General features: G+C 41.0%; 1 long non-coding RNA gene across 1 annotated transcript; it reads right to left on the bottom strand.

Moving 5' to 3' along the window:
- Positions 1 to 793: 793 nt before the first annotated feature.
- On the bottom strand, positions 794 to 26299 carry LOC141740411 (uncharacterized). Its single transcript, XR_012586025.1, has 3 exons — positions 26206 to 26299; positions 20353 to 20626; positions 794 to 6422 (listed from the first exon to the last, which is right to left on the bottom strand). It is a non-coding gene; the product is annotated as an uncharacterized LOC141740411 (long non-coding RNA).
- Positions 26300 to 26619: the final 320 nt, after the last annotated feature.

Below are 26619 nucleotides of genomic sequence, written 5' to 3'. Positions count from 1 at the left end.
CATCACAAAGTCTATCTGTTTTCCTCATTTGATAGCAGTCTGTTCGGTTCACCTCTGAGGTTTGTGTCGCTGTTTGAAGTCGGGTTGAGACTATTAACCTCTTAACTGCTTCTGGCCCTACCTGGCAGAACTGCACGCTATACTGATTTCGGTGGAATGCCAGTAAAATGTTGGCAAAGGAACAGATGCTGTTGGGACCCAACAGAGAAGTGGTTAGCCGCATGTATGTTGTTCAGCGCAGCGGCCTGAAAGCTCATATTGTGAGAAGCACTTTTCACCATGTGTAAAGTCTGACACATATTTCAAAGGAAAGCTTTTAATTACAGTTGGCAGGTCTGCCCCCATGGCTGAAAAGTGACTTAATTTTTGACCCCAGCAGCAGAAGAGTCTGTAAATCAGGATGCCATTGCAGTACGAGTTCAAATAAAGATCTGCAGCTTTATTGCCTGCGTAGGACTCCTTCGTGGGTTGAGTATGACCCACCAAAATGACTGTTGGGCTACAGACTATAAGCCAAGTGGCTTGAAACAAGTCACCTTGAGCCTCAGTTTCCTCATCTGCTGAATGGGAGAAAGAGTACATCCATTCTTACCAGGTGCTGTTGGACCTAAGGGTGAAACCCCCTCCCCTAGCTATTATTAATTACAGTGTGTTCAGATAACGGGGGCCGCAGACATGTCCTAACTGTAAAGTTGCATCTAGATTTGTATTTAGACTGCGTCTGACTTCTGAAGTGTTACACCTCTAGGTTTTACTTCAGCCCAGTAATGTCGCAGCCAGGATTAAAACTGAGTCTGGGTTGCCCAAAAAATGTGAAGTTGGAGAAGAAGAATTCGATGCAGGATATCATTGCTGTGGGACAAGGCACAGCTGCTTTGCAACATAGCAGCCATCCAGCCAAAGTTAGGTCTATACCAAGCCCAGCCCTAACTGCCTTGTTGCTCAGAAAAGCATGTTTTCACTCAGTTTGGCACCTCTCCACACTTCGTATTTAGGCTCCAGCAAATGCAGTAAGAACCAGAGATCTCAGGAATAGCACCATGTTAATGAGAACTCAGGCCCTTTTTTTTTTTTTTTCAGACATAAAGGGAAACCAAACTTGGATTATTTCACTAAAATAAACTGAAATTGAGCTATTGGAAATTCAGGGGTTTTTTTTCCTTCTTTTTTTTTTGCGTTTTGCTTTCTATCTCCGTCTTGTTCAGAGCACCACCTTTTCTCTAGTAAAATTAGAAGAATGAATGATGAAAAACTGAACAGATGAAGGAAGAAAACGTTCAGTTAGGGGAAAAAACTACGAAGAAATAACTTCTGAGAAAACTGCAGGTGCCAGCACCTTTGGAAGGAAGCCCTTTTTTAAGGTGTCCAGGTCAGCAAGCCAGAAAGTTCAGAGACTTTAGACAAGCCATCCACAGACTGACAGGCAGCTTGCTGAAACTAGCTTACGATGTACGAGGGCTCTAGGAGACAAGGGCTACTAGAAGTAATGGATTATGAAGGGCTGGTGAGAGTTCCAGTTTCTCCAGCCTTTCCTCCTTCTCTTTTCCGCACCTGTCTGTCCGTCTGTCTCCAGAGATGAGGACAGTCAAGGAGGATTGCCCATCCATGCTCTGTCTTGGCTTGTAATTCATACGCAGCAGGGGCAAGCAGGCATCGGGCCCCTTCTGTCACCCTCCCGCAGACCATTTATTTTAGAGGAAAGGAGGGATGTAACATGGTAAATACGGGGAGACAGAACTGGCAAGAAATAAGAACTGGCTGACAGAGAGGGGGAAGAAAAATTCCTCCTAGTGGTCATCACAGTAGGTTGATATGGTTTCGTTATTATCTCAGGAAGGAAGCAGCAACGCACAGAGCAAGACAAACTGTCCAGCTGTAACACCTGGACACCGCAGTCGTTTTCGCCAGCGATTAGATGAGAAAGCGAGCTTTCAAGCTACTGCCAAGTATCTTTCAAACCGCAGTTCCTCCAAGACAAAAAGACTGGCGTTGCACAAAGCCCACTGAATGGTTTTGCACTCTGACAGTGGTGTATGTGTCCTCCTGTGTGCTGCACTATGTATATACACATATTCCTCAGACACAGGTTTCCATAAATAACTCCCTGTCAGCGTTCCACTTAAAATGATGAATTTGCACGAGCAGCACCTTAGCTCACAACGGTGCAGAGCAGGATGGCTAGCTCACACACGCTTGCTGCAGATAGGCACTCACAGCAAGATGGATTACTCTGTGTGTACTCTGAGGCTGGTTTCTTTCTTCTCTTTTGGGTTTTCACCGAACCACCATGCCAGCAGGCACCAGCCAGCCCTGGTGTATTTTAAAAGGTGCCAGTAAGGAGCTGGGTAGACAGTGTGATTTGGCTGTTACTGGTAAAGGACTGCCTAAACCTATGGATAGTTTTAAAATCTGTAGCCTGTGCAGATCCTTGTGCACATAACAGAGAATTTTCTTGCATGTATGTGCAAAAAAGATAATGTTTATTTCACAGTAAAGGTGCCAGCAGATGATGCTGAAGGTGGTGCAGCATCACTGTCTCTGTAGGAGCAGTGGGCTTGTGCGCCCGATGTGGATCCCAGCTCCCTCACCTGGGGCGGTGGGGCTCTGAGCTGCCAGCAGGCATCACTGGGAGCCCTTTGGGGCAGAAATCTTGCTTTTTTTCCCCTTTGTGTGTGGCGCTTCTCAATGACTAGGCCCAGTTAAATGGGCTCTCAGCAGAAACCAGAGGGCATTCCTACTTATTGCTTGCATGACTACTATATGCAGGAGCTGGAGGAGACCATTATAAATATTTGCGATAGACACTGCACAGTGACAGTGCATGAGAAGAGCGTGAATTTAATTTTGTTAATCAGAATCTGTGAGTCTGTGTGAGAAAGAAAAAAGTCTTTTCAGTTAGGAGAGTCCAACGCTGCATGGTCCAGTTTTATTACCATAGTCACACTTTCATCAAGTTAATTCCATGGTTTCCAAATGTGCCAATACACAAATAAATGATCTAAACCAAATCTAACCATTTTTACCTTTTTGAAGCCTTTTTGCAATAGCTGACACCCAAAAAAAGATCCCTGTTGAAAGGTTCCAGTAAAAAATTCCAGCAAAACAAGAAATAAAGGTCAGTGTGGACAACACTCTTTTACATCACTGCACCAACTATTACTGTTGCGATGAACACCCTAGATAAGGTAGAAAATAAACCAGAGTTCCTTGAATAGCTGTACAGCATGTAAATGATTTAGGAGAGAAGCTACATTTAATAACTTGTTTATTATAACAAATCCAGTATGACTTCATGCTAAAAAGTTGGGTGGGTGTAATTCTCCTCTAGCTGAATACTCTGAAGTTTATATACGAAGCTGAGTTTTTTGGGTTTGAGCTTTCATCATTCCACAAGCAATTGTAGCTATGCACTGACACCACTAGGACAATAACAATGATTTAACATGATAGTAATAGCAATATAGTCAAAGGTTCGTCAGAATTTCCATTTTAAACTCTGTTTATTTAGAAATAATATTTCAGCCAGTTAAAACTGCATCAAGCACAAACTTGGCATTTGTGGTCAGCCTGGATGCCTGGATGTAATTACTTTCTTTTATACAAAAAAAAAAAAAAAGTTACTTGATTTTTTTCGTTATTTTCAAAAGCATTTTTTTCTTTGTTGTTGTTGTTGTTGCTGCCATTGTCCAGATGAAAGAAGTTTAATCTTAAACAACATGGTTTTGCAACCACACTGTCCATAAAGAAAACAAATCGCTCTTCGCATTAAAAACAGATGAGCAATTTAGGCCTGCACGAAGCTGATCCTGTGGCCTGGAGATCAATGGGAGCTTTGTTACCCGCACCACTAGATGCGAGAGCAGTCCTGTGCTGTAGGAGATGCGGGAGCTGAGCTCCCAGTACTCATCCTGATCTACCCATCACTCCCAGGGGATGGGGCTGGGAGCACTGGTTCACAAATTGCTGTCTGGAAAGGAGAAGGAACTCCCCAGCGCTGGGTAATGGTTTTGCCAGCACGTCGGTACCACACTCCCAAAGTCAATGCACAGGAGATTCAGGGGTGGAAAGCATTCCTGCTGCTCTTCCAGGCCCCCTCAAAGAAAAGGTAATCCCAAACACAGGATGCAAGCTTGGAGGTGGCTTGGCTATGGGGTCCGACCCATGGTATTACTCATAAGGGGATAAATTCTAATTCTGAATTGGAATTTGCTGAATTTTTGGAAAAGTTCAGAATTGGCCTAACCTTTTGAGCATATATATCTATGATACCTTCCCACACAGGAAAAAGAACAAAACCTTACATCAAAATGAAGCCAAGACTGAGAACACGTATCCATATTCAAAGGATAAGAAGCCCAACATGGTAATATACTTACCTTAACTCAGGCACTGTAAACCCCAGTGAAGGCTGCACTCGCAGCAAATCCAAATGTGTTAAGGGAAAACAGGAAGGGAAAAACCACCCAGGCAACATTAATCCTCTCCTGAAATCAAGTCAGATTGCTATTTCAGAGATTATGACCTTAAATGAGAATAAATTGATTTTTAAAAGCCTCATTGCTTTTTAAGTTGCCCCCCCTTTTTCCACTTCTGTGTGTCTGGACTTCAGGGAAGAATTAAGACTCTTCAGGTGCCTTGAAAGTATTTACTGTGTCTGAAGCATAACTTTAATTTTGATTTACCAGAGTTTAAAAAGTCAGTTTGGAGATGATGACAACAATTGTGTAAAGAAATGTACAAACTTTGAGCTCAGATGACTCATTTTTATGCTTGATTTGTGACTTAGCAGCAGCATATTAAAGTGTTGTTAGTTCTAAATACAAGTGAAATAAGGCTGTTTAATATAACAAAACTTCATAGAAACAAGTGGGAAGCTTGCCTCATTGATTTTAATGGGAATTTGTTTCCCAAGAAGAATTTGCTGGTTCAGTATTTTCCTAGTTGTGCAAAAACAATTTGCGTGGAAAATAGATCTGACATACTTGGGCTTTTGATGCTGCAGAAAGAGCGAAAAACATATTTTGGGACAGCCCTTCTTGTGGGGCTTCGAAAAGTCCGCGGTCCTTTGCTGTGATGACCGCAGCGGTTGTAGAGTTGACAGCATTTGTGAAAGCAAGCAAACTCCTCAGATACCCATAATGGGACATACAGGAGAGTCAGGTTTGCAGGAAGAACTAAGCCTGCCCTGCTGTCGCACAGCTGGTTAGCCCAGGGCTGCAGGACTGTGGCTGGGAGGAGCTGGCTGTGGACCACCCCAGCCCCTGTTTGCCCAAACGTGTCAGTCGTGCAGCCAGGTGGTTCCTGAGCCATCGGAAGGATCAATTCCCTCTCTCACGTCAGACCAGCCCAGTGCACTCCTCTTCTCACAGAGCTCTGAGACTTGGGATTGGGGATGAAATACTGACAGGAGCTGCTGAAAACTTTTCAGGGCTTCCAAGGCCAAATTTTCGTAGGAAGAGGACAAAATAATTCGTCAGCATGACATTGCATAATATTGTGTAACGGTCTTTGGAAATAATCCTCCTCTCGGCCCTGAATGATGTGGTTGCTGATGTGTTTGGTGATAATCGCATCTTTCTGTGGACAGCTCTGGCAACAGCCACACTGCCACCTCTTCTAACCAGCACATCAGGCCATCCTGCTGATTTCTGGGGTATTACTTCTTCTGTCATCTCTCTTTCCCCTCCTGTCTCCCCAAATAGAACCATGGCCATAACCGTGTCCCGCACCAACAAGACATCTATGGCTTTTCTGGTGCCAACTGGCAGCAGTTTCCTCCTCATTTTGTAATTGCTCATCCTTTAGCTGACTAAGGACCTCAGGCAAAACACCAAAGCCCGACGGAAGCAGCTTCCTTGGACACCAGCCGGCTTGTTCTCCTTGCCACCACGCTGGCATGACCCCTCGCCACTTGTTTTGAATTGAACGGGAGCCCCAGGGTTGCTCCCGCCATTGCAGCCCCAATCCAGGCATGTGCCCATGCAGACTCAGGAGATCAGCGTGGTCCCCTCCATCAGCTTCGATGACAAACTCACCAAGTGGAGTGATGGTCTTGCCTGCGGAGCTCCGCTTCCCATCTGCTGGAATGGCTGACAGCACCACTCCCAATTTCCAAGGGGTTGTGCTTTTAAGCAACTCTACCTTTCATTGTAATATCTTCTATTTCATTTAAGACTTAGGAAATGACACTGGTGTGGTAGGTGGTGAGCAGAGGCAGAAAAGATGGGCAGGACTTCATAACCTTTGGACTTCTTTCAGATTTGCAAGCTGATGAAAAACCCAGGGGAGCTTTTCTGATATTGTTTTCATACTCCGTGTAGCTGGAAAAGTGAAATTCTTCTGAATGAGCAAGATGAGGAAAATACTTAGCTCTGACGATGCTGGGAAAACTCTGGGGTTATTTTTGTCCACACATATAATTTCTGTCCAGAAGAAAAAAAATAAATTGCCTCAAGTGTTCTGAGTATGTGAGTTTCTTATCTTCTATTAGAAAACATAAGGACTGGCAGGAGAAAGCAGACTTTCTTCATTAGGTGCCAGAATATTTAACATAGGTTCCTCAATATTGGAAAAAGTAGTCAGAAGAAAAACAAGAAAAGTCATTATCTGTTTTTTTTCCCCTTTTAATAACCTTTTCAGTAGCACAATGCATTCAAAGCGAGGCACATTCCCCTCAGTGCAATATGGTCTCAAGACATGATTTAGATGGAAAATTTAAGTAAGATTAATGCAATTTATTATCCGCCAGGATATCCCTACAAACCACATTGCTTGGCTGAATTTTTGATTCTCAATCTAATATTTCAGATGAGATTTCCAGACGGGTGTCTTATTCCTCTATTAGTTTAGTGAGGGTGATATAGAGTTTGTAAAACAGGAGAGGTTAAGCTAGTTTTAACACTTGATTAATCATTTAAATTACTTTGTTACTGTTTGAATCCATTGACTTTTGTTTACCAAGCAACTCCCTGAAACCCAAAGCCAACAAAAACAGCAGGCAGCTTTCCAAGTTGTTAATTTATTCAATGAGTTCTTCAAAGGATTTCTAAAAGGGGAAAAAAGGAGCAAATTTATAGTTGCATTGAAAGGGTAGAGTAATTCCTGTTCATTGCTTGCTAAAAATGTCTAGGTTTTTATGACTCAGAAAAAAAGCCAATATTCAAATATGCTGGCCAGCTCCTGGAGACATATATTTTTTAAGCAAATCAACCAAGTACTTAATAGAGCCTGACTGCGTGTTCGTGCAAATACTGATTGAAATAAAATCAACTTGTGTGACAAGACACACTTTTCTCTGCTTTTTATGTGCGACTGTGACTCCGTCTGAAGTGAGATTCTGTTCCCCCGAAAGAAAATGTGAGCACTTTCAGCGGCAGCAGGATCAGGCCCGTAGGAAGTCAAGTCAAGAGCACAAGGACAAAGCTTTTTCAAAAGCAAGTATGAATGGGTGATTAAAAAGCCCCTTCAGCTACACAATGTACATGTGTACAGTTTGCAATTGTCCACTGGGGAAAGGAAAAAAAAATAATCCCAAGCCCTAAATCATGAAAAAAAGGCTAGCTTTCTATTCTGCATATTACAAAGTTCGAGTTTGGTAAATTGATTACAATTTCTTTACAGAGACCTATCAGGAATAAACCACTAAGTCTTAGACATAAATTTGAATTCCAGAGTCTCCAGCTAACCCAGCTCATAAATGAATTCCTAAATGCTGACTGTGCCAGAAGACCCAGCACTGCAAAACCACTTGGCAGAAGCCATTAGTTTCAATGAGATGAACTGCTCTATTTAGCTCTCATTCAAAACTTTACAGAAATGCCAGATTTACATAAACACAGGTTTCCTTGAATTTCCAGGGCTTTGATTAACTGGTAGATGAGGGTGTCTTACAAATATAGATTTGTATGCAGAGTTCAGCTCAGAAAGCATGAGAGACTGGAAACGGACTATAGGCTTTTCTTTCTTTCTTACTTTTTTCTCTTCCTGACCTAACAGAAAGCAGGAAAACTCCTTTAGAATATTTTGGAGCTGAGGCTTTAATAATTAATAATTATTCTGTGGTTTAGCGCTGTTGTAGATCATTTTACTGTCATTTATATCATCGTGTGTTAAGCTTTTTATGACAGATTAATATCCTTCAGCTTTTATAGTATGATTTTAAAGTCTTGAAGCAATGAAAGACTAAAAGAAAAAGAAAAAAACCACCCCTGCATTTTTCTATCTTAAAAAAAAAATCAATTATTGTGGAAGCTATTAAAGGCAAAGGCTACCTCTTTTGTCAAGGGACAACATCTGAATTTTGCTATTTCTTCTTCTATTTACCCGCACTTTTTGTGACCCACCCATCAGTCAATCAGGTTGAGACCAGCAATGTTTTTTGATACATTTGAATTTATGGTCGTGCTGGTTAGCTGAGGAGAAGTTTGGGGTTTTTTTGGTGTGCATTCTAGGTTTAGGGCCAGGTTATGGACCAATGCCTTTTATGGCCTCGATGTAGCAGCACTACAGGTTAGAAGATCAAGTCTCTCTCTCTCTCTCTCTCCTCTCCTCTCTCATTTTTTCCTTCCACCAGCAAATGTTCCTAAAAAACTCGTAACCTCTATACTACTATGGTGATCATCATAAATCTATGAATAAATGGCATTGCTAGCGAGAGTGCAAGAACTGCACAGATAATAACATGCAACTATGGTTTATTAACCTTAAACCCTCTTAAATCAGTCATAGAACCATAGCAGCCAAGAAAACTATTGTGGTCAAACGCCATGAACTCTAGGTTGCTTTTAACACTAGGAATATTTCCCCTCCTCTCCAGCTTTTCTACAATATCTCTGTTCTCGACCAGAGTTTTTATAATAAAAATTATAGTTTATGTGCATGTTTTTTGGTTAGACTCCGAGAGTCTGATTCAGCATATTTTTTTTTTTCTTTGCTTTTTAAAAAAAAAAAATCGTTGGCTGTGTGGGTGCTGAGCCACGGAGCCTGTGTGTGGCCCCGCGGCTTGGCGCCCACACAGTGGAGTCCTGCTACAGCTGGCAAAAACTGCTGGGATTTCATAGCTGTAAAGCACTACGTTAGGCCTTTGGCATTACCCCACCCTTCCTGAGCGCTGCCTTTGAATAAGCCCGTATCCTTTGGCCATCTATGGATTACGGGCTTTCCACTGTATTCTGTTTGGCCAGTGAATGAAAAAGGTTACTGAAGCCTGTACGTGCAGAAATAAACGTGGCTCAAGCTTTTCATTGAGAATTCCCCTCGTTTACCATTGGCTTTTCCTATGGGACTTGCTACCAAGAAGCTGAGTTTGGGTATAAGGCATTGTTGTGTTGAGAGAGGTTAATTCAGCCAGCGAGAAGAATGCCACCGGAAAATGTAACCAAAGCAAGCAAAGCGAAATCAAAGCAAATCCGAAGGCAAAACTAAAGAGCATTAAATTAACGAAACTATGCAGAAGATGTTAAGATGTTGAAGACCTAAAAGGAACTGAGTCCAGCCCTCAAACTTAGGTAACAACAAATGATAGTGCTGAAAATGAGAGCTGTAATGTGAGGATTTCAGGAACTCCAGAAATGAGCTGAGCAGTTTGATCTCAAACAGGATGGAAATGTAGTGTTTATAGAGCACTTAGAGCCATGACATGTATTGGGGTACAAAATCTGTGTTTCACATATTCAGACTTCAGGTTGGGATAAACATCATATCGAGTATGAACTTCAATTTGACTATTTAAACTATAAGGTCCTCTTTACCAAAGAATAACTGGAGAAACAGGAAAAAAAAATCCCTAAAACCCAAACCCCAAAGATAATTTACTACCGTTGTACTATTTCTCCTTACAGAAAAATGTAACAGGAAGAAACCACTGAAACATAGTTTAGGTCTGAAGAACCGTGTTTCTTGAGTATCTGTAAATCTATGAACATCCTGCTGCTTTGACGGGTTTCTGTGAGCCCTAAAGCCCCAGCTTTGGTGAAAGGCCACACACAGATCACAGCCCATACAGGAGGAACCCTGATCTCTCATTTGGCATGGCACAGAGGCCGTCTGTCCATTTGGGAGTCGGCGTCTGAAATCCAGCAGCAAACCTTGTCTTTCATAAGACAAATGGATCATCTTCTTCTAGAACATGGTCAGAACAAGTGTCCTGTTTCTATAGCCAATGGGCTGGTGTGTAGAGAACCCAAACAGATTAGGGGACCTCCAATGGCGTGCTTTCCTCCCCTGGATAAAACACTGTGCCTCCTATAGCCCCCGAGAGCAACCTCAACAAAGATGCTGAGATTTGTGGTAACAGTGAGAGGGTTGGGAGTTCAAGATCCGGGCTGATCTAGGGGCCAAAGAGTGAGGGTGTCTAAGGGGAAAGCCTAAGCCCTGCTCCGAGAGCTGACTACATGTTTTCGAGTGACTGTTTCACCTACGCTGAACTACTACAGGTATGCTTGTGAGCATTATCAGTCCTTTATTAGTTGGCCAAATTACTCTCTGCATTGTGGAAGCAATGAGTCTTGAGAGGTTCTTTGGGAGGAATTTGAGAAAAGGAGTAAGTCATGTTCTCTGCTGAGCAGAAACATGTGGGATATAGTCTTCACATTATATAGCATATCATCTATACCATCCACAAATAGCATAGATAATGCCGACACAGAATAGCTTTAATTTTCTTGACAAGGATTTTGTGTCGCCCCAGGGTTAGGATGTTTACAGGAGGCTTGCACAGGGTGGAAGGAGTGGTTTATATACGGTTTCTTACGTTTGCGGAGAGGTGCTGGTGACAACAGGTTATTCTTACAGTGCAAGAGCACCAAACCTGGTAGCATACGTGTTAGGGGCAGGTACGCAAGCACAGAGGCACACGCATACGCACAGATGGGGTGCGTTATCAGTGGGGTGTGTTGGAGATAGACCCGTGGGATCCAGCTCACTGTTTAAGAGAGGGGCAGGGATGTTTTCACACGTAAAGCACACTAAACAAAAAAATGCTTCAATAAAATTCACACATAACTCGGTGCATTTAGAAAAGGTTCCTAACAAAAAAAACAAAAGAAAAAAAAAAGAAAAAGAAAAGGAAAAGCATCATTATCAGTTTTTCTTGCCCATTTGAGTATGTGAGGAATTCTGCCAAGAATTTTTATTTCAGATAACAGATTCCAAGCTCCCATTATCAGTGTGGAGGAATTAATACCCTCTGTTCATATTTTTGCCAAGACCAAATGTGGAAAATGCTCAAGCCACACCTGTTTCGGTTCTACAACACATAAACTTCTGCTTGCCAGCTCTCTAGCTGATAAAATTAGTTAGGGGATTTCTGATCCTATTTTTTTTCTATTTTGTTTTCTTTTCAAGACAGTTACAGAACAGCAGTAGCAAGAGTATGTGGTTAGCTCATAGGGATGTGAGAGGAAAAGCAGAAACGCTCTAAATCTCCGGCAGTAGCTACACAGAGGAAGATCTGGCTCTAATATTGAATGCTAGCAAATGCGAGGGTGCTGTGCCGTTCCACGGGCATCGGTGAGGGGATGTGAGGTTACACTGCCAAACCAAGCGGGTTTACTCAATTCTTCTTTGAGGTACTGTCTGATAGGGCTCAGCACAGCACTTGGGACTGTCCATATTGTAAAGTAGGACAGAGAAGGAGAGGAGGTTTTTTGAAAGAAAGGGTCTTAATCGGTTTAATGCTCAGTGGAAGAGACTGCAAGGGAAACCGATGGCAATATTCATTTCAGTGCCCCTCTTTCTCCTCAGGAATGCAAGCCTGAATTTAAAAATTACCCTGTTATGATACCCCCAGGCTCTTGTATCAGTTAAGTGGAGAATCACCCCATTAGCACCTCGGAATGATGCTCAACACTCGGCCAACTAGCCAGTCACTGACCTTGTGTGCTCCCAGTGACCAAGTAAAATCCCCCTGGTCACCGGATCTGAACAAACTCTGTGCTGTACTACGTAACAATCAGAACTTCCCTTGTCCTCCCCTTAAACCTTTATCTACAATGTACACGCTGTCTAAAATTTAAGCTACAAAGCAAGATTATTATGCAGCTACTTTTTCAGTTACCTGTAATTGTTTTCACCTTCTTTCCACAGATTTCCTGGTTTTAGCTTAGAATAACAAAATCTGGTTAAAAATGCACTGAAATGCATAACTTCAAGGAGCTACATTAACTAATGAATTAAATTTCATCTATATCACACCAACACAATAGATTACAAAGCCAGCATTTCTGCTACAGAAGTGATGAATAAAAATAGTTTCAGAGAAAGAAATAATTTTCTTGGGAAAAAATTGGTTTTACTTTTGAAATTGCTGTCTTTCATTTGCTACTCTAGGTCTGGTGGAAATACTCAGCTCTCTTTCACTTTAGTTTATACTCACATTGTTCTCACCAATTTTCACAATGCTGATGTGGTTTACCTTCTCCTATGGGAGGGACCTTTTACAATCTTAAAGTAAAAACACAAGATCCCTCTTTCTCTCCTCCCCCCAATAATTTTTCATTTTGTTTGCACTGTAATTAACAATAAAAATAATGAAAGAAGCTCATAATTCACAGGTTACACAGAACTGTTAAACAGAGATCTACTTCAAGGTGTTTCATGAAAGACGTATATTCTTTCATGAAAGAAGTCTGCTTATTGTGAAACACTGGATAAAAACTAGGAAGTATCAGTACAATGGTATTGTAGTGGCAAAGGAGACATATTTTTGCAGAATGATTTTCAAATGCCATTGGCGTCTGAATTTAGGAAGTTCAGTTTTAAGGAAGAATAGCTCTAAGAGTCAAACCCAAACCAATTTGTGTTCTTTAATGTTTATTCCACAAACTAGCAGGTTTTCCCTTTTTTTTTTTTTCTTTGAGAAACTGAATCCCAGTGTTTCTTCAATATCATAGAATCATAGAATCATAGAATGTGTTGGGTTGGAAGGAACCTCTAAAGGTCATCTAGTCCAACCCCCCTGCAGTAAGCAGGGAATATCTCCCCAGAATATTTCATTTGGACACATCCAAAGGAGAGTTTAATTGCCATTGCAGGCTAATGAATTTGAGGCTGTGTGAGTGACATTGTTTGCAGATACTTAAACTATATACACATCTGGATAGTTCTTTTTCCTGAAAAACAAAGATTTCTGCAGCCAGTCATGTCTCCTGACCAATCCAAAGAGGAGTTTAGAGCACCTAGCCTCTCTGTCCCTGCCCATTTGATGATGACTGCTATTTTTGGGCCCTGATGCTTAGTTGGCTCTTTACACCATTCAGTACCTTACATGCTGCATTATAGTGTGTAATTTTTGAAAGTCTGAATGTCATGTAGTAGTAGTCAAAAACCTTAAAAATTGTCTGTTACATATATGCAGTCACCTTTATCAAGCAAGTTTATAATCTCACCAGAGGATGAAATCAGATCTGTCCAAGGAGACTGATTGTTCATAAAACAATGTTGACTAGCATTATTTCTTTTCCAGTCCTTTACTTCTTCTTTGATTATATCTTGTGTCAGTTTTATTCCTGGTTCTGCAATTGGAAACCCACAATAACAGTGCTATAATGTTTCACAAATCTGCTCATGGTCAGCTCTCCTGTTGATTCAAACTGTGAGCTTTTCTATCTTCCTTTTTTCTTTTCTTTTCCTTACCCCACTTCCCCCCAAATAGGCAGAAAACATTTAAGTCACCCAAGTAATTTAAGAGTCCTGTTAAACAATGCATGTAGAACCAAAGGCATTGACAGCTGAGTTATGGTAGCGTGACAATTTACCACCCAACCCTTGACAAGCTATCTGTGCTGGGTGTCTGTGCATTGCGGCCATGATGGGGCTATCCTGAGGTTCAATTTACACCACACGAGTAGGATGAGCTCTCAGCTCAAGCATTCAAAGGTAGTTACGGTCCTTTGGCTGTGGAGTGCCAACTTCTTATGGTGTTGCCTTGACATTGTGTTGAATCTCCAACAAGGAGTCACTTCTAAAAATGAGGCACAGGCTCCTAAGTCCCTTAGGTTCATTAAAAGTGTTCCCACTGTCTCTTTCAATGATCCAAACACACACACACGAGCACATGCACACACACGTATATATTCTTGTTTCCATTGCCAATCAGTCACTCTGTATAGCATAAAGCTCTGTTAGCCTTCTGTACACAACAGGTATGTCTATAGCCCAGCAAAGCGTGCACTACACTGACTGCACAACCAGATGGTTTCCAGAGCTCTTCTGCATATGCACCATGTTTATCAGAACTGTGAAAATCACAGTGGTACCTTTTTTTTTTCTTTTCCGTTTTCCTTCTTTTCCAGCTATTTATGCAAACAACATTTTGAAAAACACACAGAAAACTATTCTTTCCTGGCAACAGTGGGACTTTCTTTTTTTATTTGCTATTGGTTCAGGAATGCTTTTGCACTTAACACCTCCATGAACTTTTTTTGTGACAGAATATCTCATCTGGAAGGTCCATTCAGAGGTGGCTGGCTAGCGTGCCAAATGCAGGCTCCAAACCCTATCTTCCCCAGGTGCTAAATTACCTTTCCTGATAGGCTGAGTTAAATCTGGGGAGATGTTTGGATTAGGTTTGAATGGTACACTCAGATCCCAGCCATTCCTTCTTCCGGACACCCAATAGCCCTGTGAATATTCCAAACTGATAATGTCAGTCTTGAAAGGGAGTTGGTCTGAGAAAGCACTTTTCACTGCATTTTTCCTGAGCAGAGATCAAATGTGGATGTTCTAGGGGAAAAATAAAGAGCAGAGAACCATGTGGAAAGTCAGGGTTGTGGTTGTGGATGCACTCTCCCCCACAGCTGCCAGCGGTGTGCTCACCTGCTAGGATAGGGTAACATGTCAGCATTCACTTGAGTGCGGTCTTTGCTCTGGCACTTCATATACAACTTTTTATGACTTCCAAGGGGCACCTCACGGCCCAAGATGCAGCACACAGGGGTCCAGCAATACTCCAGCAGACCACGCTCCTTGGAGAGGATGGGCTGGCAGTGGTTGTGGGCATGGGGAGACTGGGAAGGGAAGAGTCAGCCTGCTCTAGCAATGGTAGGAGAGTTGGAGAATGAGAATGCTTTAGCTTTTCTTTAATTGATTAGAGGACTAAAGGTGGCTGGTTTTGGAGACGATGCTATTCGGCCCTCCTTGTCTGAAGAGCGTTGCCTCATTAAGAGGGAATTGTCTTGCACTTGACAAGAAACTCTACAATGAAAATGAAAATTGCAGGGATCTCAAATTTGAGTCATATCTGGTGTGTGGGTGTGTTAACCTGTCTGCACATAAACCATGACACAATGTATTGCGAGCATCATGACAGGCTCAAGAAAATTGCGTCACGGGGATGCAGAAACAGACACCGTGGGTGAGAACCAAGGTGCCTTCAGCTCCTTCGTAATGGCCAGATACAGATGTCTAAGGGAGAGCACCAGCACACGTAACACTGTGTCTCCTGTGGGGCTTCTTCCCACCACCAGTGATCCCAGATCAGGCCCTCCCTGAGCCTGCTACGTTATCCTCCTGTGAGCCAGAGCCCTGGGCTGGCTGGGCTCCCTCTAGCCTTAGTCACTCACTAGTAAGGTGTGGTGCAACGCTGGTTGAGCTCAGCCAGGATACTTCTAGCTTCAGGAGCTCTGGCAGCATAGGGGTGAGGCGACCCAGCTGTTCGCCCCTTGCACTACCCCTGTTCTCTGCCCCAGCCCATGCAGCCAGCGCTGCTGTCCTTCCCCTCTTTCTGCTTCCCACTGCTGAGCATAGCATGGCACAACCACCGCCTCAGGCCAAACCTTGTGCCAGTTGCCTTGCCCTTGGGCAGTGAGTGACGAAGACATCACCAGAACCCAGCATGTCTTGGTGGGAAGAGATGCGGGTGTTGCCCCTGAAACAATAACCCATCACCAGGTACCTGGGTATTTGCCTTAATTCTCTTTGCAAAAAGGAGACTGTTTTGCTTTTATTCTTTGTGTTTTGTGCTCTGATATAGATGTATTTCTCCAGAAAAGCTCCTGTGCATCAGGATTTCTGTTTTCATTTATGATCTTAAGGGAAAACATCTGTTGCTGTTGCTCCCTTACCATTTGTCTTCAGCTTTTCTTGTGACTGTTGTTTTACTTGTGATATCATGATTCTTTTTGTACCCTCACTATCTTTCTACACTGTATCTCCCCGTCCCTGTGACAGGTCACTTGCTGATGTCAGCGTTTTCCAGGACAAACTCTCATTCTTAATTTTTAGGAGGTGTTTAAGCTAATGTCTTGTCTGTTACTGCTCTTGGGACTTTTAATGTTCTATTCTCTTTTTCTAGAGTAATTTTTCCCATCTGAAATAGTCACAGGGAGATAATCTGCCTCAAAATTTGAATCTTCTCATTTTTCTCTACAATGGACAATTGCTGGACTTTCTCCGGCTTGGTTTTTAGGTTTTTTTTTTAGCTGTATTATTAGTGCCTTGATGCCATTTGTTGACGGCTGTTGTAGGGAAATATTCATCTTTCAGGCCCAGATTCATCTGATTTATGCTGCTTCTCTAAGTGCTTTGTAAATCTCCTATAAAGCCAGTGGAGAGACAATGAAGACAACTGAGATATTAAGTGAGTGAAATTGTCCTCACTGCTCTTTTGACTAAACCGTCACCAAATTACATAGTGACACTGTAGCACAACTGTGCTCCTAACTGAGGCAATTCAGGAAAAGGGTTACAGTTAGATGGGTAGCAGTCAAACCACAGAAGGAAGATATAACCCGTAACAAGAGTGCTACTGAGGGCCTGATCAGCACAATATCCCAACAGAATACCTCTTCCATGTTTTATTCCCTAAAGGAAAAGAAGGGAAATGTCAGAGAGCATAAAATCATCAGTGACAGCAGCTTGAGTCAATCCTGTGTTACCTTTAAATGGCTCTTTCTTTGAAATGAAACAGTGAATTCAATCCAATTCCTTGACACCTTAACTGCTACCACTGAGACCTGAACAAGCCATGCGCACTGAAATATTACCTGGACTTTCAGTGACTGATAGAGAAACTGATTTCTTTTCCAAGTATGTTATGAAGGACTTAATATAATTAAGATAGAATTGCCAGGCACATCTGTCAGTGCACAACAAAGTCTGATTCCCTTGGAATAAGATTGAGGATAATCTGAAGAATAATGTGAGCAAGCACGGTACTTCTCTATCCCAGATAATAAAATATAGGAATTTGGTTTCAGGAAATGTAATGCAACCTTTTTAGGTGCACAGGCCTTAGCTGAGTATAAACAAAAAGACATGTTGTTTGGAATAGGCAATACTGATATCATAAATCTTTCCAAGATCAAGAGTAATGAAAACAAGATCTTCCAAGACAGCTCATCCACTGGTCTCTGCATATCCCACATTCCCTTGAACTATCTACTCTTCTCTAAAATTAAAAAGGACGCTTGTCCTCTTCTGATTACAATGTGCTTATATAAGGCTCAATTTACAAACTGTGTTATACCTGTCCTACAGGGGGAATTGCCAAGTGTCACACTGCAGCGGCCTTTCACCTCTGGATGAGCTGTAGGATAAGATTTGGATTTTGGCTTTGAAACTGAGCAAAGGTTTCACATGGGGTTTGAATTCCATCATGCTCAGCTCTCAGGGGCTCTTTTCCTGTGAGATCAAATGCCTTGCAGGGCTGGTTCTTGTGTTATTTCCATCACTAGATGCTGCCTGCACTCTGCAGGCTCCCTCTAGCTTTGCATTCCACCCTGGATTCAAAGGAAAGGAGTAGATCCTGATCTAGAAATGCCCATGTCAGCCTCTTCTCCCTAAAGTAATGGGGAGAAAAGAATGACAGATGCTACTGCTGACACCCAAGGCAGTCTCTGATCCTAGTATATAAAATGTTTCCCAGTAGTTCTAGGGATCTCCCACAGACTTTTAAAGAGTGTTTTCAAAATTCAAGCATAAATTGTGAATGAAAATCCTTTTCTGGATTTCCTAGATACTCAGGAAACGGGGGAAAAAAATAATGTAAAGCTTTGATGGCCAGTTCTTTTCCCTCTTATAGTTTTGCAAAATTCCACCTGAGTGGTGCAAAACAAAAAAATCCTGATTTTATCAAAACAACCCTGTGAAACTCTTCTAAAGGATTTAAAAGTCTTTAGAGGATAGAGATGCCTGCATCCACTCAAAGAGCTCCAGTTGAGGTAAAGACATAGATTTTGTGTTGTGGAAACTCAAGCCAAGTAGTGAATGATGAAAAAAACCCTCATTTAATTTCTTGGCTTCTGCAGTCTTATCAGAGTGTTCTGCCCAGCAGAACTGAGCCCTGTGAAAAATGTATATCCCCAAGTTCAAATGTGCAGCGTAAAACAATATCTAAAAGAAGTTAATTCCATTGCTTGTTTCTTAAATAGTTTTCAGTGCGAGAGATGGTTTTATAATCATGTGTCTATGATCAGAGACTTTTGGATAGACACCAAATCAAAACATCAGCAAAGAGAATGGGGTGATGTGGAAAACTGATTTATTCATTCATAGTCAATAAAGTAAGCATGCAGTAGCTGGATTGTAAATAGCACCGTGGAGAAGATTTATAAGTCTTAACATCGGGAGACAGGTTTATCCCAGTTAAAAGCACATTTTAACTGGAAGAACTCTTCACCGTGTTTATAAAATGAGGCCTTGGGTGCAAGATGAAACCTTCGGCCTGTGTGAATTCGGAATGGGCAAAATATGTCATCTGCAACCATGTTTTTAATCTCTAAAGTAGAAAGTTATAATTGATATGAAAATGTAAAGAAAATAAAAATAAAAATTGTAAGCAAAATAAAACTAGGCCTCAGCAGCAGCAGGTACTGTGCTTAAAACTTCCCTTTGCTCCAGATTGCTGTGTTTATAAATCAAAATTATATGTCCAGTGGGGAAAAGGGAAGTAAAACTGTTTCCAAAGAAAAAAGGACAAGTGATTCATTTCTGTTAAAATCATAATTGAAAATACAGAACGTAGAAATGCTCTGGGTTTACTCTTATTTTTATTTGTAACATTTGCTTTGTTGCAGACAACACGACCAAGAGACTGAAAAAGAATCTATTTACCACTATAAATCTTTCAACTATTTGAAAAATAATACACATTGCAGGCTTTCTGCACCCTATAAAGTAGAGCTTTGTCTTTACCAGGGATAAATGCACTTCCTTCGATTTCCTGATAGAACAGGCGACTCCAGTATTTCATTTATTAAACAAAAAAAATCTTTATTGACTGTAGTGTATAAACAATTCTGAAGAAACCCTAGTGAAATCTAATGAGGTATTTCCCTTTGCAGCATGACAAGGTTCAAATATGTGCATATGTGCAGTAAGGAAAATAAAATTGACTCTGACAATCAGATACCCCAGTGAGCTTCTATCTTTGCAACAAATGTGCTCTAAATTCCAATGTGCTTTGACAATCACCATTTATTTCAATGCATCCTCCCTAGACACTAATTCTTATGGGCCAAATCCCTGTCTTATGAAAGTCAGAAGGGAGTTTTGCCACAGGTATCAGTGTTGGAAAGATTTGATCTGAACTACGTTTAAAAGCAATCAGATGGATGCAAAATGAAAGGAAATGAATGCGTTTACTCCTTGAAGTTCCAAGGACATGGAAAAAGCATACAAGTCTGGTATTTTTATTTTGAAGCTGACAGAATATCAATAGCCCTTTACAACTTAGCAAGATGCCTCTTCAAGGCCTTCACAATCCATTTAGGGGTGCAATTGTCTGTCTTCCAGTGCAATGAGTCAAATCTGTCTCCCTAGGTACACTATGCCCTTCTGATAGCAAAATATTATTCCCAGGAGCTCATCTGCACTAGAGACTCTCATAGGGTATCGGGCAGCCATAGAATTGAGACACTTGGATTCAAAGATGTGGTGCGAACATAGTCCATTGCACCAAGAGGTGGATAGATCTCCTTGCTGGATAGAAAAACTTAAAAGCAAGAGGAGGGCAGAAGTGGTGTGGGCACCTCTGTGCACAGGAAGGACAATCCTAATAGAGGGGTTCCAGGGTACATGTGAAATGAATCCTTTGGAAATTCAGTCACTTATATGACAGAAGTTATTGATAATTAATGTTAACAAGGAGATAAGGACAATTATATAATCATAGGTTAATTTTTTAAAATTGTTTTTTAACATGTTGAAAATAAATATAGACTCAGATGTTAAACTCTTTTAAGCATTTAAGGTAGATATCACTTGTCTTCTGAGATGGGTGGGAGGCTGTGTACATCAGCAAGCTTAGGTCATGGGGTGAAGATAAAGACTAAGCAACCAGATTAATGCCACCTAACCAGTCACCGTATAACTGTGGGAAGTCATGTCATGAAGGAAAAAAAATATCTAACATACCTTCAACTCCCAGTCATTTTGCCTTCCAGGATCAACCCGTCACTTCTTCCATGTGACTTCCATGATTGGTCACAGCTCAGCACCGCAGGACAAATTTTGGACATTCCCAGTCAGTTCAGAGAACAAACAACACACAAAGTAATTGTGAGGAAACTGTGATCTCCCTTCAGGCAATTCCACAAATTGAACAAACAAGAAAAGAAAAACTGCTCACTGTAAAATGGTCACATAATCCCGGAGAAGAGTCAATTTCAAACAAGAGAAACCTGGATACCTGTGAAGACATAAAAATAGAGAAAAATCAGTTCCTGCCTTTTAAAATACAGAAAAGGGGCTTGAGCAGCACTTGAAATGCAGTGGTTTGCTTTTGATGCCAATTTCATGGTTCTCATCAAATCTGAAGTGATGGCCAATGTGTCTACTGTCTCTGAGGTGCTAAGACAACATGTGAAAGGAAAGTGTGACAATAAAGGAGGAAAGTCTCCCTTCCTCAGAAACTGTGCTGCATCTTCAGTTGAGGCCTTATCTAGTTTTGTTTCTATTCCATCTGTTCCTCAAAAGGATTGGTGGAAAGGTGTGACTCCAAGGAAGATTTGTACTCCTCTAGCTTTTGGTTTTATTCTTTATATTTTAACATGGGCAAAGAGAAGACTTTGTGTGGCATAGCTCCAATATGCTTTGTAAATACACTTGTCTGGAGCTGTAAAGTTGGATGAGGGCTTCTGCTGTAATTTCTGCAATGGTGCTTTCTCACCCAGCAGAATACCACGTGCTGCACTGTTGGTCCCCTACACTTATTTCTGACTAGCTGCGTAATTACTACATGACTGACAACACTTCCCATTTCCTAGAACTGCTCCAATTATGAGTAATTTCCTTTTTATAAAATAAGGAATATAACTTGTAAAACTTTCATCAGGTTGCTACCACCTACCAGGCGAACAGGACCTCATTAAATGGGAGCTCAGGACTACATCAGTTCCTTGTTGGTGCATGCAAGTTGCTAAAAATCTTTGTGGGTGAGGTCTGGTTACTCAGACTGACTTTTACTGTGCGATTCACAAAGACATATCAATGAGTGTGCTGTGGATCAGGATGCACTCAGCAGGTGTGACATTAGAGAAGCTTTCCAGAGAGATAAACAAATAAAAATACTTCATTTTTTCACATATTTAAAGCACAGATGAGGAACTGAGTGACAAAAAGATTGCGTGACTTAGCCAAGGTCATACAGGAAGACTGTGTCAGTGCTGGAAACTGCAAAATTTCCAGCTCCCAGCTAGCTCCTTAATTATTTGATCATCTTCTGCCACAATAGGAAGATTACTGAGAGTGCAGCCATTCCTCAAATAATTGCTGGGAATTTTGAAAGATTTTTCCATGTACTCATAAATACATTATGAAAGTGTCAATTTTTAAAAGATGTCATAAGCATTGCCTCCTAATCTGTATTTCTTCCTCATTGTGTTCAAGTGACCTAATTTTGTAAAGGTATTGAAACTGCACATCAAAACCCATGGGTGGGCTCCCAAACACCCTGGAACACCGCCTTTAATATGTTTGGATTGTCCTCTGTAGACAATAATTCCTGTCGTCAAAAAAATGTGGTTTGGTTTTTATTTATGCTTAGCAAAAAACCCAAGACATATGTTATTTCTCATCTTCTAATTTAGTAAACAAACCACTCATAAAATGAGAGATTGAGGCACTTCTCATGAGCTTTGTAGGTGAAGCAGATAACGCAGACTCCTACCTTAGCCAGCCTTTATGTTATATGTTACTTTGCATTTCCTTTTCAGTGTTGCCACCATTATTTTTGCTTTGCTTTAACATCATTAGTTATGGTTCTCAAAGATGAATCCACTCCAAATGTACTTGGCGTGGCTATGTTTAACATTTGTCAGTGGTTTCAATAGATTTGAAGTAGATTCAAGTACCATAAAACCAGAATGGGTCAGTAGACCATCCAGCCTGACTTTCTGTGCAGCCCAGACCATACAATTTCACCAACTAGGTCAGCAATCCCTAAAGTTTTCAAATTAACTAAATATATATATATATATATATATTTTTTTTTTTGTAAACCAAACAAAGCCCCGCAGAGGTAGCCTTCTAGTCAACTACCCTACCCTATCAAGTTGTCTCTTGCTTTGCCTTTTAGTTTTATAGTTATCTTTGCAATGAAACAGCATTAATAAACAACGCACAAAGGCAGGAGAGTATCAGTCGAAAAAGGGTCACTCGCAGTAGGATTGTGATATATGATACTCCCAAAAAAAGTCAAAGCGATTTGGGCAAAAAATGGTATGATGAATTACAGGAAATAGTAAATTACAGAAAAGTGTATTCTTTGCTACTTTTTCATAAATCCCTTGAAACTATTGTCATGAGATGATGATTAGAAATTTCAGTAACACAGTGGTAGAAACAGTCTGACCCGAGAGACTGTATTTTTAGTTTTGTCTGCATAACTTCCGTCATTGTATGTGTGAAAAGAGCAGGAAAGCATATATATATGAATTACCATTAATCCATGCAAACAATGAATAATTTTATATATTCTAATTTATCTTCAGATAAATTATTTGTAAATTACAAGCCAGATCCATGGAGCTGCTCTCACTTAGAGATCAAATCTGGCCTCCTATTTTCATTATAAACCACAATTATAGATAGCTGAAAAAAAATTGTGTAAATAATTTACTTTCTTATCATTTCCCTTCAATCTGCAAATGTTTCCTTGAACGCAGTTTTGTTATGTAAGTGCTCTTCGGATCTTGGCAATCTAAGTACAGTTACCAACCCAGATTTCTACAGTGCTGTCAATCCAGTCTCTCCTAACTTACTATTCTTTTACCTACCGTTGAGACCACTTGTAAAATAAAGGTTTACAGTTCAGCATTTCTTTACATGACCTACTACGCAGAAATGGACTTAACTAGGTAAGACCTTAACTTACATTGCTATTGATGTCTTACATGCAAGATTGCTGTGTTTTATCTATTTACTTGGCATGAAATCCATTTGCTTCCCTCACTGAGAAGCTCCTATCAGAAAGGAGCCTTCTGGGTGCAAGTAGATTCCTCATTTTCCCTCTGTTTATTTTTGTCCATCAGGATTTTATACAATGCCCACTGAGACTGACAGAAAGACAGCTATTGACTAAATGGTCTTTCTGTCATGCTGCAGGAAAATGAGGAAGGCATATTGATTTTTCGGTTTGCTGTTAAGGCACATTTTGAAATTCTGTGGTTTTGGCTGACACTATAGACTTGGCAGGGGCTTAAACCTGCCAGATTAAAATCTAAAATTTGCCACTTCCCCAACTCACTGCTGTTCATTGCTCATACCAGGAGTGCTGTGGTTCTCTGACACGGCAGCCGTCAGCCACCCGAGGCAGATTTTCAGCTGCTGCCACGGCTCCACTGGACCCAGCCCGCTGTGTGTCTGCCTTACAGCCTCCAACCCCAGTTACATTGCATTCAAATGGTGGGAGCAAGTGTGTGGTCTGTCACAGACAAATTCTCCTTTTGTAAGGGAAGAGATCTCTGGTATTTCTCACAGAAAGTTTCCAACTAGCTCCTAGCTTCTCCCAAAACATTTTCCTTCGCTGGCTCTGGGGTTTAATGACTGAGCACACGACGATGTTCACATTGACATTACCAAATCTAAGTGCCAGTGCTGGGATCCTGGAAGAGGTTAATGGGAATTATGCCCCGAACCCCTACTCCAGTGAGACATAACCACGTAACTTTCATTCCTACAACAATCTCACCTCAATTCCATGTGTGTCAGTCATAGACAACAAAACCTCAAATCCAGCATTTCACTCAAGCTTATGCTTAACTTATAATTATATGAGTGTTCCGATTGCAGCCCCTGCCATAACTCAGGACACTCATATCAACTGGCATTTTAAATGCACTGGTGAGACGGGTCCTAATTTCAAAGCCAGGCAAGCAAAGAAATTAGAAATACGGTTTTCACAAATGCTTCTGCTGGCTCCCTTGAAAACTACGCTACTTGCATGCATGTCTAAATAAGGATTAAGGTGGGTTGCTATAGGCACCCAAATTTGGAGATGTTGGCCTAAATGACTTGGATAAGGAGAAGTGTTTTTTACATGAGGTGTTAAATAAAACCCTTGAGTTCCAATAAATAAATACAGCTATTTAGGAAGTGGTGACAATGTGCAATCTGCAAAAACGGGAAGCCTAGGAGGTGCTGTGGTAATAATGCAGTTACTTGAAGCACATTTAAGATACAAATATCTCTGTGGTTTTTTATTTGCTTCCACTCTTTGAGTCATTCTGAGAAACTTCACAAAGCTGTGCACATTCCAGTTACGGCTGAAGCATGATGCACTCCTCACTGCACACAAAAAGCTTTACTCCAGAGAGCGTGGGCTGAGAACAAGTCTTTTCCAGGCATTGGAAAATGCAGATTTGAAGCACAATGTAATGGAGAACTCTGTTTCATGTGTATAAAAGAAGAAGAAGAAGAAAGGCAAATATTCTTGGCACAAAGAGACAATTAAAAAAATAGGGAAGTAGCCACTCTCAAGACTGAAGCATTTCTGTCATAACATGTGCTGCTGAAGTCACCAAAATGTTGTGGTGGTGGTGTGGCTTTGTCCTAGCTGAGGAGAGGTTGTTTTGATAGTAGTATTTTGAATATTTATTACAAAATCATAAACACAGCCAAATCCCTCAGAGGGTTTACCTGAACCAAAATTAGTTGATGAAGCAACGGTTCAAAACAATTTTGCATCCCCTTATTTTAAAATCAAGGAATGGATCCAATTAAATTAGTTTCCAGAAGCTACTTAGAATACAGTAGCACTGGAGTACAGTTCATTTTGCCCTACAAGTATCAAAGACAAGAGAAAAACAGATCCAAATATTTTCAAATAAAGCCAAACAGCAAAACAACAACCATGGTTCAGTTTATATTGCTTAAAGAAAGATGATTTCTTTTTTTTTTTTTTTTACTCTCGATGCTTTGTGAAGTGGTTATCTAGTGATCAGGATCGATAGATTATGGATGCAGATCTGCAGCTGTTCTCTGCACAAAATTAGCTGCCAAATGCTTCCTAATGCCTCAGTTTACTCACTCACGGAACAAAGTAAATAGCTATAAATTTACCCAAGAATCTTGAATGAAATTTTTAGCACAAGTAGAGACGCTCATGATCATTACTAAAAGACAGTGTTTTCTTTGTGGTTTACTGAGGTCCACAGGACTCTTCGAATTTAGTCAGAGTTTGCATTAGGGGTCTGTCCATGCCTGCTCCCATTCCTGTCAGTTATCCAGGCTTTTTCTAGCTTTCCCAAGAGAGGTTGCTAAACATTGCCAACCAAGTCTGACTCTTCCCTCACTTTTCTATGAGCCATCCATCTTCCAGCAAGCTCCACACTGATAGATCCCTGAGGTCGTGCATAACGCTAGAAAGAGTCCGAGGCTGCTGTGTAGATAGAGGAATCTGCCTGGGGAAGGCAGGGTGGCGTTATCGCAGGATGAGGGCCTCTCAGGTCATTTAAAAGACCAACTTGGGGGGATGCCTTTTACTCTAAAAGGAAATGCACTCTCTTGCATATGCAGACTAATATCCAAGTTTGCAGAGGGAGATCAATTCCCCGAAACCTTATTGGTAGCAGTGCTAAGAACCACACAACATTTCAGTGAAAACCCATGAAACTTCTTCAGATAACAAACCCCAAGCCTGATTTTAAATGCTTGCTGGGCCAGGCCCAAAAGCTGAAATAAAGACCTGACCCCTATCACACACACATGTGACCCATTCCTCTAACTGCTCATAGAGGAAAAGGAGGTACTGAGCACGTCAACACTTACCTAGGCTTGGAGGGAAGGGTGCTTTCCCATAATCAGAGGGAAGTGTTGGAATGTATTGTTGCTATGTTTTTTAAGACCTTTTGAAACTGTGGCCCTAAGGAAATGAGAAAATACAGAGGATGAGGTTACATTGTTATTATTATTTCACATTTTTTGAACACAGGATTATATGGCTGGATTCATATTATATTAGCTTTCTAAATCTTTAAAAACACAGGGCCTACAGTGCAGGTCCGATGCTTTATTCATTAAATTCATGTTTTTCTATTTAAAAAATCCTGCCTATCTAGCAAGCATTCCTTTCTTGCTCTCTGTCTCTCGCATACTCCTTGGAATATTCTTGTCTGAAAACAAGTGTGTGCAAACTTTCTGTTTCATAAGTAAAAGATTTGCTTTTTGGTAATAAATCAGTGT

Source organism: Larus michahellis, chromosome 3, assembly GCF_964199755.1.
Source record: "Larus michahellis chromosome 3, bLarMic1.1, whole genome shotgun sequence".
In the NCBI taxonomy this organism is placed as follows: domain Eukaryota; kingdom Metazoa; phylum Chordata; class Aves; order Charadriiformes; family Laridae; genus Larus; species Larus michahellis.
Note: the sequence above shows the minus strand (reverse complement) of the source record. Positions and strands in the feature narration are given on the sequence as shown.